Raw genomic sequence first — 13,062 nt, forward strand, 5'->3', positions numbered from 1 at the left:
CATTTAAAAAGATATGCCTGAATTCTCATGTGTGTTTTTGTATTACCCTATGTAGATATATAAGTAAAAGCAATATGTGCTATATTTTTGCAAATTTTAAAACTTTATATAAATACATTCATTATATATTACTTATATGGTGTAAAAATGTATATACATTTTAAGAAAGGAAAAAACTATTAAAATTGTAAGGGGGAGGAGGTGGTAGATGAGGATAAAGGGGATCAAATATATGGTGATGGAAAGAGAACTGACTCCGGGTGGTGAATACACATGTGATATATAAATGATGTATTACAGAATTGTACACCTGAAACCCATGTAACTTTACTAACAATTGTCATCCCGATAAACTTTAATTTAAAAAAAAGAAGTAATAATATATACTGATAACAAAAGATGAATACATGTCACATTTGACTTCTGCAATTACAAGAGATGCTCAAAGTGATTACCATCAGCGTCCAGATACTTCTGATTACGTCGAACTACTACTTGAGCAACACTGACCAAAGTGTCCACTTGTATACATTGTTTTGGCACCCCCAGTATATATATAACATATAATGAATCTATATCTATCTATCTATCTATCTATCTATCTATCTATCTATCTATCTCTATATATATATCTTATATTTTTTATCATATGTTTATATGTATATCAGATATTTTTAATGTCCATTTGATAGATATAACTCTAATGCATCCATTCCATTTTGTAGCATTGCATTTATATGTAAAGCACATATTATTTAATTTATTCTGCTGATGGACATTTAGGCAACTTATAATTTTTGTGGTTAAATCAGTATCATTACAAAAGTTATTTGTACATGTCTGCTTTGCAGATATCAGAGTAGGTTTTTGGGGGACAGGAATGGTAAGAGCTCTATTCCTAAAAGTGGAATTCGGAGATGTATCTCCATCTATACTAAATATTGTCAAATTCTTTCCAAAGCAATTGTAACAATTCCATTCCAAACAGAAACTTTTGAGCGTTATCATTTCCAAATATGCTTGATAACACTTGAAACTGGAAGATTTAAAATGTTGCCAATTTGAAGACTGGTATTTTTATATTATTTTCATATGCGTCTACCTGATTACTTATGACTTTTAAATCATTTTATATATCATAATTATGTACATAATAACTTTAATCATTATATATACGTATATATGTGTATATATATGTATATATATATTAGGCATCCAGTTTTATTTTTATGAATTATATCAATTGAAAACTTTGTCCATTTAATAGCTTTTTTGTGGAAGTTTTACATATTTAATATATGATCTTTTGATATTTTTATACTTTTATGCAATTATTTTATGGAATTATTTTTTCACAATTATTTTTCACTTTACTAGTAGTTTATTTTGCTGTTCAAATTATTTTTATTTCAATGCTATAAAAATTATCAATATTTTCCCTTAATGTTTATGATTTTGTGAGTTTTGTGTCTAAGAAATCTTTCTCTAACCCAATATTATATTGTCATTATCCTATATTTCTTTCTAAGAGATTTAAAGTTTAGCTTTTCATATTCATAGGTGAAATTCACTGGGAATTGAGTTTTTAATATTGTGTATAGTAGTGTTTTAATTTATATTTTTCCATGTAGAAAAATATTGTCTTAGAATGATTTATTTAAACTTCCCATAACTGTTAATGCCATGTCTATCATATACCACCATATATATATATATATGCATGGATCTGTGTCTGAGTATTCAGAGGGTAGCTACTACCAGACTATCAGCTTAGATCTTTGATATGCCAGGTAATTAATAATTAGTTTATTTTCAGATTGTTGATTTGTACCTGTATTTCTTGGCACTGAATTCTTCATGTGTTTCTCAATTCCAGCTTGTTCTATTTCTGGTTCATTTTGTCCATTTTATTTTTGAGCTCAGTTAAATTTACTTAATTTTTTTCTTTCATAATTTTGTTCATTACTGTGAGTGAGAAATCTTATATTTATTGCTAGAGCTCAAATTATGATCACTTGAGGCTGACCCCAGGTCAGTTGTCATATATCAACCCCAGCTTTCTGCAAGAACATCTGAAAATGAACAGGAGTCTCCTCCCACCCAGACCGCCATCTTACTTCTACACATTCCTCTTGTGGCATTAGGGTTTGCTAGATGTGCTATTCTCTACTGATGACTCCCATGGCCCTCACCACTCTCTTTCTGGGAAAAGAGACAAAATGCATTGCACTCTCTACTGAGTATGCTCAGTTTCTCAGTGCACAGCCAAGACTAGTCGGTCATGGTTAACGGATACTCTATTGAGTATCCATTCCGAGAGAAGGAAAGACACCTTCATAAGCCTGTGACCCTGCGTGAGGGTCTCTTTTCAGGCCACTTCCCTGCCTTACTCTGGGTCTGACTCTGATGCACGAGCTACATTATTCTTCACCACAGAGGTGTTCTGCTTATCTCCATGCCATGGAATCCAAGCGAGGAGCTCTGACTCCAGGAAAAGGAGAAATTTGCAGTCTTGGGCTTGTTCCCTTAGTCTTGTCTTCCTGCTCCTTAGTTGACTCTCCTCTGGGGATGATTAGTCTTTGGTAATCCAATGCACTTGAAATTGTATTCATTTCCTATTGCTGTTGTAACAAATTACCACAAACTTAGTGGCTTAAAACAATGTAAATGCATATGTCACAGTACTGGACGTCAGAAGTCCAAAGTGGATCTTAATGGGCTAAAATCACGGTGGTGGCAGAGCCGCATTTCTCTGGAGGCTCTGAATCTCTTTCCGTGCCTTTTCCAGATTCTAAAGGCTGCTTGCATTCCTTGGCTTGCAGGCCCCTCCTCCATCTCTAAAGCCAGCAATGGTTGGTTGAGTCTTTCTCACATCGCATCACTTTGACACTGCTTCCGTTATCACATCTCCTTCTCTGGTTCTTCTGCCCCCCTCTTCTATATTCAAAGGACCCTTGTGGTGTAATCACATCCACTCTGATAATCCACGATGATTTCCTTATTTTAAGGTCAGCTGGTTAGCAACTTTATTTCCCCCTTGCCATGTAACATATTATGCCCATGGGTTCTGGGGATTCAGACAGGAACATTTTAGGGAGCCGCTATTCTGCCTACCAACACAAACAAACCCTGCTGTAAGCCCAGGATTATAATGGCACTAAAAAGCATCAGAAAATATCAGCTTAGTATCGGTACAGTCACCAAATTCTATGTTACTTGTCTTAAATATCTTTACATGTGAGACATTCCTCTCTCTGTCCAGGTGCAAAAACGTCGGTCTACTTTCTTCATTGTGTGCCCATAAGATAAAGGGAATATCAGGTCTTCATGTCTTTTTTTCTTTTTTTTAGATTTCACAGTCTCCGCACCCATCAGCTATAGGCAGCTGCTTAGGCAAGGGAACATGCATGCATCATCCTAAGATCAAGATAAAATATACATGTAAAAAAAAGTCTAGACCCACTTGTAGAAAAGGAAATGTGTCTATCAGAAATAAGGTCTGCAGACACTTATAATTCCTAAGAACACACTCGATTTGCAACTCTAAACGGAATAACCAGCCATTCTGTTTGTATTATTTATGTTTGATTTAATTCTTTGCATCCAGCTCTTCCCTAAGGACATGAGTTTCTCTCTCTCTCTCTCTCTCTCTCTCTCTTCTGGAAAATCTGTTCCAAAGTTCAATTTAGGTCTCCATTTTAGAAGACAGAAAATGACAGTGCATTTTTGTTTAAAAATTATTGAGGTCTCATTTACAGTGTATCCAATGTATACGAGGTCGGACAATTAAGTTTGCGAACTTTCCACCATGCATTTGCCCAGTGTGTTATGCTCACTACCTGTAGCTCTGATGTCCATATGTGATAGAAATTCCAAGACTTCCTAAACTTTAAAATACATGCTTTTGTTGTTTATTTATGTCCAGACTTTAGGCAAAAAAAAAAAAAATGTGATCTATTTCTATCCCACCTTATATTTCCTTACCTTAAATATTGAAGGAAAAAAAAAGAAAACCCTTGCCAATGAGTTAACAAAATTTCTCTCTTTTGTTGCCTCTAAACCTCTATCTGATCTCTTCTGAAGTTTATGTAGGTTTCTCCCACATCTTACGATTTTTTTTTTTCCTATTTTCAGCTTCTAATCAATCCATTTTGCTCACTAGGCCATTTTTTCCCCTTAATGCCCAGCTCAAACTGTCATTTTTTGTCATTTTAAAACCAATATTGAGACCTTTCTTTGATGAGACCAAGAATACATTTGCTCTATTTGCCTTTCTCTTTTTTCCTCCCACATATCATAAATTACAAAGGACACTTTATCTCAATTGTCTAAAAATATAATCCCATGGGGGCAAGGATTGAATCTTTTTTACATTCTATAACCTTCAGACAATTGTGTATAGAAAATGTTGAAATAGTCAATTAACAAATGAATCAAGGCACTACCATTTCTTTCTTAAATGTCACATATTTTTACTCAGCTAAAAATATTTTTCTGTGGTCTTGGCATTTTGCATGTGACATGGCATCTGCTCTGAAAGTAACAATAGAATTATAACAGACCTCTCAACTGCTATTTTCAGTAAACTATTTTGTCATTATAAAATCTTTTGTTAAAATGCAAGAGAAGATAATTATTCCTTTTTTCTTAACACCATTGTGAATAAAAATGCAGCATACTTACAATAGAAAAATTATCACTGAACTGTCTAATGAGGTTGATGTGACGGCATTTTAGTAATGTGTTAATCCTCTTGGGGCTACTTTATATTTTTTTCACTGAAGTTATTTCTGCCTCAATAACTTCAGCATTGCTACTCTGACCATAATCTGTCCCTCAGGCTTTTCTTTTAAGAGGGACAAATACAAAATCACTTCCTTTCCTCTTTAAATAGAAACATGGCACTGCAGTTATATCTGAATAACAGATTACCTAATGTGCCACTGGGAAGCCTGGCATAGAGGAATCAGACCTAGGAACAGGCAGTCACATTTGCCCTGAGAATTTACTAGATTAAAACCTAGGCCCCCCAAGTATTTTAGTATTTCAGTTGCAGGTCATCAAACTAAATAAAAGTTAAACAATTAAAAGTGATCAAATTCATTTGTGCATGATGCCAAATAAATGCATGCAGTACTTTTCCTCCCATAAAATCAGTGGATTGGTTAATTAATTAGTAGGTTGTCTGCCAAACTGTAGGAACAGAATACAATTGATCTCGGAATTATCATTATAGAGATAAGAAAATGTAGAATCTTCGACAGAGATACCTCCCTGATCACCCTTCCAGGATTAATAACCGCACTTATTCTTTTTCCATCACCTTATCTTTATTACTTTTTCTTAATGATAAACAGCTTCCTAATTTTATCTCATGATTTCCACTTTTACTCCCTTATAAAACATTGTTGTCTTACCTTCCAGAGTTATCTTCCACTAAATAAAACACAAAATCCAAAACTGTACCTGTGGCCATTACTGAGATGAGTCCTTATCCTGGTATTAGGGTGTTGATTACTTTGTTTTAATTATTATTTTTTTTTATTTTAAGTGTGTTTTTCCAGGGCCCATCAGCTCCAAGTCAAGTAGTTGTTTCAATCTAGTTGTGGAGGGCGCAGTTCACAGTGGCCCATGTGGGGATCGAACCGGCAACCTTGTTGTTAAGAGCACCACGCTCTAACCGACTGAGCTAACCGGCCTCCCCTAGTGTATTGATTTCTTAGAGATGTCTTCTCTAAGTCTTTCCTTAAGACTGGTGTCCCCAAGACACCTGTGTACATATGCCCCAAGTTACGCTGTAAAACATCAGCCACTTTTATTTTCATTATCACTCAAATCCTAATCTAAATAACTCAAATTTCATTTTGCTTCATTATTTAATTTTATAGTTTTGGGCTCTCCCAAGGTAATATAAGCCTCACCTATCTCATTTAACATTTCACATCCAATACTTCTTATAGTGTTTGGCCTATGATAGGTGTTTAATAAATATCTGTTGAATGAATGAATAAATGATTTGACCATAATTCAGTGAGGCAGGCAGACTATGCCCTTTGAAAGTGGTTCAGGAACACGACAAGATTCAGGCAAAAGAGTGTCAAACAAAGCAGAGAAATGGCATATTACCTGGTTTGTTTTTCTTTTTCCACATGGAAAATACGGAATTGGATTACAAGACCACCAAACTCTGTCAGAGACCTATGCTCCAATTCCATGATATTAAAAATGTACCTACATTTACACATATATAGATTTTTCATTTAAATGTTGCCGATTATCCTGGTGTGAGACTAATAATCCCATTTCACAGATGAGAAAACTAAGGCTCAGAGAAGATTTGCCAAGGACCCACAGGCACTTGCAGAGCTGAGAAATGAACCAAACATTTGTAAAAGCCATATTCTTTCTGTTGTATCATACGCCAACAAGATTTTGATTCCTGTAGCCAGGGAAGAGTCACGATTGCTTTGGGCTACAGCTTCTTCAACAACAAAGAGTGAAAATTAACTTTGATGTATAGGGTGCTGCAAATTTAACACGATCATGTGCCTGCTGTGCACAGGATGTGTTTCCTATCCTACAGACACAATGGATATGACATTTCTTTGAAATCCATGAGATACAAGGTAGAAAATAATGATTACTTTCAAAATAATCAGGAAAATTTAAGATCAGGAGTTCTATATTATCATCTAACTTAAAGCTACAATTGAATTTATTATAAAATCTAGAATAAATGCAGATGCAGCAAACATTTTGGAACTGGAAGGGGTTTGAAGTTTTTTGTCGTTGTTGTTTTGCGTGAATCAGCCTGTGGTATATGCACACAAAGGCCTTTTAGCTTGGCAGAGGACATGGATGTCTTCTCACTACCATCTTGGCCCAGTTCTGAAGTTGAATGGGAAGCACTGACCTTGGAGAGCTTTTTGGATGACTTTGAAATATTTCTTGCTGAGGAATGTTTAAAATCCTTTCATAGAATTCTTAATAAGTTTGGTGGATATTATGATACCCCATTAAAGATACTAGACTCCGCTGATAGCAATGGGGTATGCACCCTAGAATTTCACTTCATTCCTTGTGAAGAGGTACACAAAAATATATTTGGTCAGCACTAAGAAGACAAGTGATCTCCATGATGATTTTAACATAAAGCCTTTAAATATAAAAACAAGTGACTTAATTACAGCCACCATTTCTTGAACACTTAGTACGTGCCAGGCATTTTATCTCCACTATTGCCAGTGTCTCACCAGCCATGCAAGATGGATATTATTAAACGGTAAATAATTTGCTTTGAGACCAAACCGCTGGCAAAATTGAAGAACTATGGTTTTAACCCTGTCCTCTCTGATTCCAAAGTCCTACTTTTTCTCCCGTTCCACACTATGTCATTCATTCTTTCATTCTTTGAATGAGAATTCATCTAATGCCTATTATGTAGCAGACACTGTTGGAGCTATTGAATAAAACACAGTCACTCTTATGGGGGTTATAGTCTAGATGGGCAGAAAGGAAATAAACCAGTATGTAACATACCATCGTATATAATATTAGGTATGTAGTTATACCTGCTATGAAATAAAAACAATATGTGTAGTTATACCTGCCAGGAAAGAGTGTCTGGTAATCAGATCAGAGGAGAATCCTAAGGAGGACTGTGTCAGACTTTGTTGGCCACAAGAAGAACTCTAGATTTACATATCAAAGAGCTCTAGAACATATCAAAAGTTCTCTTTAAAGAATAGGAACTAACAGACCACAGAATCTGGGAATAGTTATGCAAACATCTCCAATAATATATTCTGGTTTTGACAGAATCCATTAATTTACATATTCTTTCAGGAAAAGTAATGGAGAACGTTCTGTGTATCGGGCATGGAGATGGCGCTGGAGCTAAAAAGATAAACAAGACACAATCTCTTCCCTCAAGAGAAAAGCAGAATTGTAAACAGATAAATTCATTCATAATTTTATTCAAAAAGTAAAATATATTCAAAAATATTTAATGAGATCCCATTATACCCCAAATTCAACCTCTGTATGAGACACTGAAAATAAGGCTATGACCTTGAGAGAAGGGAGTCTGCAGAAGGTCATAGAGCTTTCCTCAGAGGACACATAGGACATTGAGGAAGAGATTACCACACACAAACTGCAGGGGTCCTCTAATCAGAGGAGATGGTAAATAGGAAAGCAGGGGGTTGGTATGTTCAGGAACACTGACAAGACCTGGGGAGGGAAATGCAGGCTACAAGAGGAGCAGTGGCAGGAGAACCAACCAGAAGAGTTGGTGGGGTTCGACTCTGAAAGATATGGCATTTAAAGCGTGAATTCAATCAGTAGTCTGTTGATGAGGGACATTTTTAGTCTCCTAATGTCACATTTCCATGGAGAGGAACTTCCAAATTCTGTGCACTCCTCCCCCCCACTTCCCCACCCCACTCCTTTCTGGAAGAGAAGCTCATGGAAGATGAATTTGAGGAAGGAACAGAACATGCACAGTTCAAACACATTGCTATCAGTTAAGCTCACAGGAGCACGTTCTGTCTGCCCCCACTGGTGGCTGACTGGGTCAGAAAACCTGTCTAATTCAGGGGTGAAATATTAGAAAGACCATTTGCCATGGATCTAACATCAGTAATAAAGCTGACATTTCTATGCCTTGTAGTCTGACTTCCATACTTTCTCAATTAGTTCTGTTGTGGAAGAAGAGCTAGTTCACCTATTGGCTTTCCTAAAATTGCCATACACCTGTGGAAGGCAGAATAATGGTCCTCAAAAGCCTCCACCCTAATCCCCTGAACCTGGGAATATATTACCTTGCATAGCAAAGGGAACTTTGCAGATATGATTAGGTTAAGGACCTTGAAATGTGAGACTATCCTAGATTACCCCAATCTAATCATAGGAGTACTTAAAAGCGAGAAGTCTTTCCAGCTGGGTCAGAGAGAGAGAGGCAAGGGAGGAAGAATGGTCAGAGAGATGCAACTTGAGAAGGATTTGACCCACCATTGCCAGCTTTGACGATGGAGGAAGGCAGCCCCAAACCAAGGTGTATAAACAGCCTCTAGATGCTGAGAACAAACTCCTGGTTTATAGCCAGCAAGGAAATGAGAACCTTTGTCCTACAACCACAGGAAGCTGGATTATGCCAGCAACCCAAATAAGCAAGAAAGTGATTCTCCCCCAGAGTCTTCAGAAAGGAATGTAGCCTGACTAACACCTTGATTCTAGCTCCGTGAGCCCCATGTTGAACTTCTGACCTACAGAACCGTAAGTTAACTATTTGCATTATTTTAACCTCCTAAGTTTATGGTACTTTGTTATGGCAGCCATGGAAAACTAATACAATATCATAAGGAGCTAATGAATTGTGTTTTTTGTTTGTTTGTTGTTTTTAAATCGAAATATAATTGGCATATAACATTGTGTACATTTGAGGTTTGATACGTTTATATGTTGCAATATGGTTACTACAGTAGCATTCTTGAACACTTTTATTACATCAATGATTATCATTTCTTTTTTACATTGAGAACGATTAAGATCTAGTCTCTTAAGGAGCCAATGGAGGTTTTAACACAAGAGTGTTAATTAAGTTACTCAGAGGGAGATGGTAATTCTAACGGCCAATGAGTCTGAGTTTGAAAATGTTTGTATCTCTTGGAAGCATTTGGTGATGGGATACAGTGCTGGGGTAAAAGAGTAACGGTATTCCAGCTTGGGAAGTGGGTGGACGGTCACGCCATTAACCATGATTGTGACTCCAGCAAGAGAAACAAGTTTCCAAGAGCAAATCATGAGCTCAGTGTTGATACATTAAGATTGAGGTACATAAGGTGTGGGGACGGAGTCCCAGAGAGCAGTTTCCAGGCTCTCGACCTCATATGGAAAGGTGCTGACTCCGGTAGTAGACGGCCGTCAGCTATAACCTGTTACCCATTGGCCACTGATATAACTGCCATGGCTGAGCTAACAGGGCAGATTGCCGTTAGCAAGGGGGTTGGTTTGTTGGCAGAGAAGCGGACAGCAGATTGCGGCTAGCAAGTGGGATTAGCAAGCGCGACTGCAGATTGCAGATCGTGGGGATCCTACTTCCTGTGTCTTGCTCGGCCGCTAGCGAGACTGGGGTACAGGAAGACCCTTCGTTGGGGTACTGGCGGATGTTTGCTTTTGCGTCTTGACCAGCTGCCATCGAGAATATAGTGGTATGACTCCCCTATCTATGGCTCCTTTGTTGTTCCCTTTTGGCCTCACCATGTCCTGCGTTCTGGTGCAGGGAGCAGGACCAGAGACCCAGCATGACATAAGGCCTGTAGGACATTCAGGACAACAAATTTACAAGCTGGAAACAAGTGCCTACAGGAAAGCAGAGATAGTGAATTGCCTTTAGAGTGGATAATGCAATGCAAAATAAGAAACATTAGTAACTGTAGATATAGTCAAGATTTGGATCATGAAACATTTATTTTAAACTATTTATTTGTTTGCTTGCTTGTTTGATTGTTTATTAGTACTATACCAATCATCTACAACTCTACATAAAGAAAATATGGCCAAAGTCAAATTTGGAAAAACATAGATGATTTTCTAGAGGTCACTTAGGAGCCCGTTCAGTTTCATGCCATATTCTAGATATGGCCTGATATTTTTAGTTTTTATCAACGTTGTATTTTTAGACTTTCAAATCATCTGCAAGAAGTTTAAAGTTTTAAACTCTTCACAGAATTCCAGTGATAATCTTACCATGTTCCACTCATCTGACACTGTTTTTGAATCATGTAATCGTTTAATCAGATCATTGTCTACGTTACATCCTATTTCATTTTTTTTTTCCTTTTACACATTCATACCATGGAAAATGTTAATAATTCCCTTGTAACTTAAAAGGTATTATCCACAAAACTGCAGTTTAATCCTCAACTTCCAGGTCAAATTCTATTGTTCCTAGAAAGTGTGTTTAGAGAACATTTAAAAAGAAAAACAAAGTTGAAAATTACCTTCATTCGCTCCCTGTGAGCCCTAATTTAGCCTCATATAACCACAACACATCAGCATAAGTCTTACCTCTGAGTTTTATCATAGGGAATTTGATTGAGGGCGAAATGATCAGGAGTGCTTAGGCTGAGACAGCGCTTCAGATTGGTCAGATCATTCCTTTTACAGAGTTGAATCTACATAAAAGTCCCAAGACACATGCCTTTTTAAAAACAGATGAAATTTTGAAAAGTTTAAAAAAAAATTTTTATTTTGAAATAATTACATACCACAAGAAGTGGCAAATATAGTAAAGAGATGTCCCCTGTATCCTTCAGTTAGCTTCCCATAATGGTAACATCTTACTTAACTATAACACATTTGTCAAAACCAGGAAATTGAAATGGATATTGACACAATACAATTAACTAGACTGCAAATCTTACTCACATTTCACAGGTTTTTGTATGCACTCTTTTTTTTTTTTTTTGAAATATGTATGAATGTAGTTCTGTGAAATTTTATTACATGTATAGATTCATATGAGCTCCACCACAATCATGATAACAGAACTGAACACAACCTTCGTGGTACCTTTTATAGTTTCACCTCTTCCTTCACCAACACCTGGCAACCACTGCTCAGTTCTCCACTCCTATAGTTTTATCACTTCAAGATTGTTACATAAATGGAATCATACAGTATGTAACATTTTGATTTTGACTTTTTAAAAAATTCAACATAATCACCTTGAGGTTCATTCATATTTCTGTATATAATGATAGTTTATTCCTTTTTATTACTGAATAGTATTCTACGGTATGGATTACCACCCTGTGTTTATCCTTCACCCATAGACAGATATTTGGGTTGTTTCCAGTTTTGGACTATGACAATTAAAATTGCCGTAAGCATTATCTACAGGTGTTTGCATGAACATAAATTTTTATTTCTTTAGAATAAAAGCCCAAGAGTGTGATTGTTGGATTGTATGGTATGCATATGTTTAATTTTATAAGAAACTGCCAAACTTCTAGAGTGGCTATACCATTTTACATTCCTGTTAGCAATTTATGAGAGATCCAGTTTTTCCACATCTTCACCAGCTTTTGATGCTGTCGGTGTTCTGTTTGGTTTTTAGCCATTCTAATAGATATGTAGTAAAAAACAGTGGATTGTTAATGGTATTTTTGGAACTTTGTATAAACACTTGAATGGAATCTCTAAAGTGAACACAATTTCCTATTCCCATATATGAATATAGTAAAAGGACAGGAGGTTGTCTCTTAGCCCTCCATATTTGCAAGTGAAAAAGAACACAAAAGCATGGAAATTTAAGACCATTGACAACCACCAAACCTGTTTATTTGCAACAGATTCCCTTGTGGAATCCTTGTGGTCAGTTTCAGGGAAGAGTAGAGTTCGCTGTCTATCTTGATGATTTGATTCTCAATGTTCAAATGATAAGGAGCCCTTGAAAGCATTTCCAAAGAGTTTCGCATGCTTGCGCTAGAGAAAGGCTTTAGTCACGAAGTTGCATTCAAAAACTTAAAGAAGATAGTGATTTGAGAATAATATTAGAGATTTAGAATTATTATCAGCACATGCATAAAAATATCAGCAAACTGAAAAAGAGAAGTTTCATTTCAATAGGCATTTAAAAAAAATAAAAGAAGACAAGGAAATCTGCTATTTCTTCCTCTATGCTCTTGAGTGGAAATTCAGAATTTGCAGGCACAAATTCTGGGGAATCCTAACTCTCCTTAGCAAACCACATGAAATTGAAAAGGACTGTTGAAATTCTTGGAGCAGTAGGGACTTCTGTTAGTCAAGAGAAAAACATTATAATGCTGGTCTTTAAGAGGTCTAAAAACATTAATGAGTGTATAAATATGTTTCTCTTTCTTGTGACAGATGATACAATATAGTAAAAAGAATACTAGCTTTACATGTATAAAGACCAGAGTTTGGGTGATTTAAACTTATTGTCCCTTACTTTACTCATCTGTAAAATAGGTATTGCAATATCTACCCAAGAGGAAGTTTGAAAGGCTAAAAGAGATGGTGAAATAAAAGCTATTA

General features: G+C 36.2%; 1 non-coding gene across 1 annotated transcript; it reads right to left on the reverse strand.

Annotated features, from left to right (window-relative positions):
• Positions 1-5,625: 5,625 nt before the first annotated feature.
• Positions 5,626-5,699, reverse strand: TRNAK-CUU (transfer RNA lysine (anticodon CUU)). The gene has a single exon. It is a non-coding gene; the product is annotated as a tRNA-Lys (tRNA).
• Positions 5,700-13,062: the final 7,363 nt, after the last annotated feature.

Source organism: Rhinolophus ferrumequinum, chromosome 4 (assembly GCF_004115265.2).
Source record: "Rhinolophus ferrumequinum isolate MPI-CBG mRhiFer1 chromosome 4, mRhiFer1_v1.p, whole genome shotgun sequence".
NCBI lineage: Eukaryota > Metazoa > Chordata > Mammalia > Chiroptera > Rhinolophidae > Rhinolophus > Rhinolophus ferrumequinum.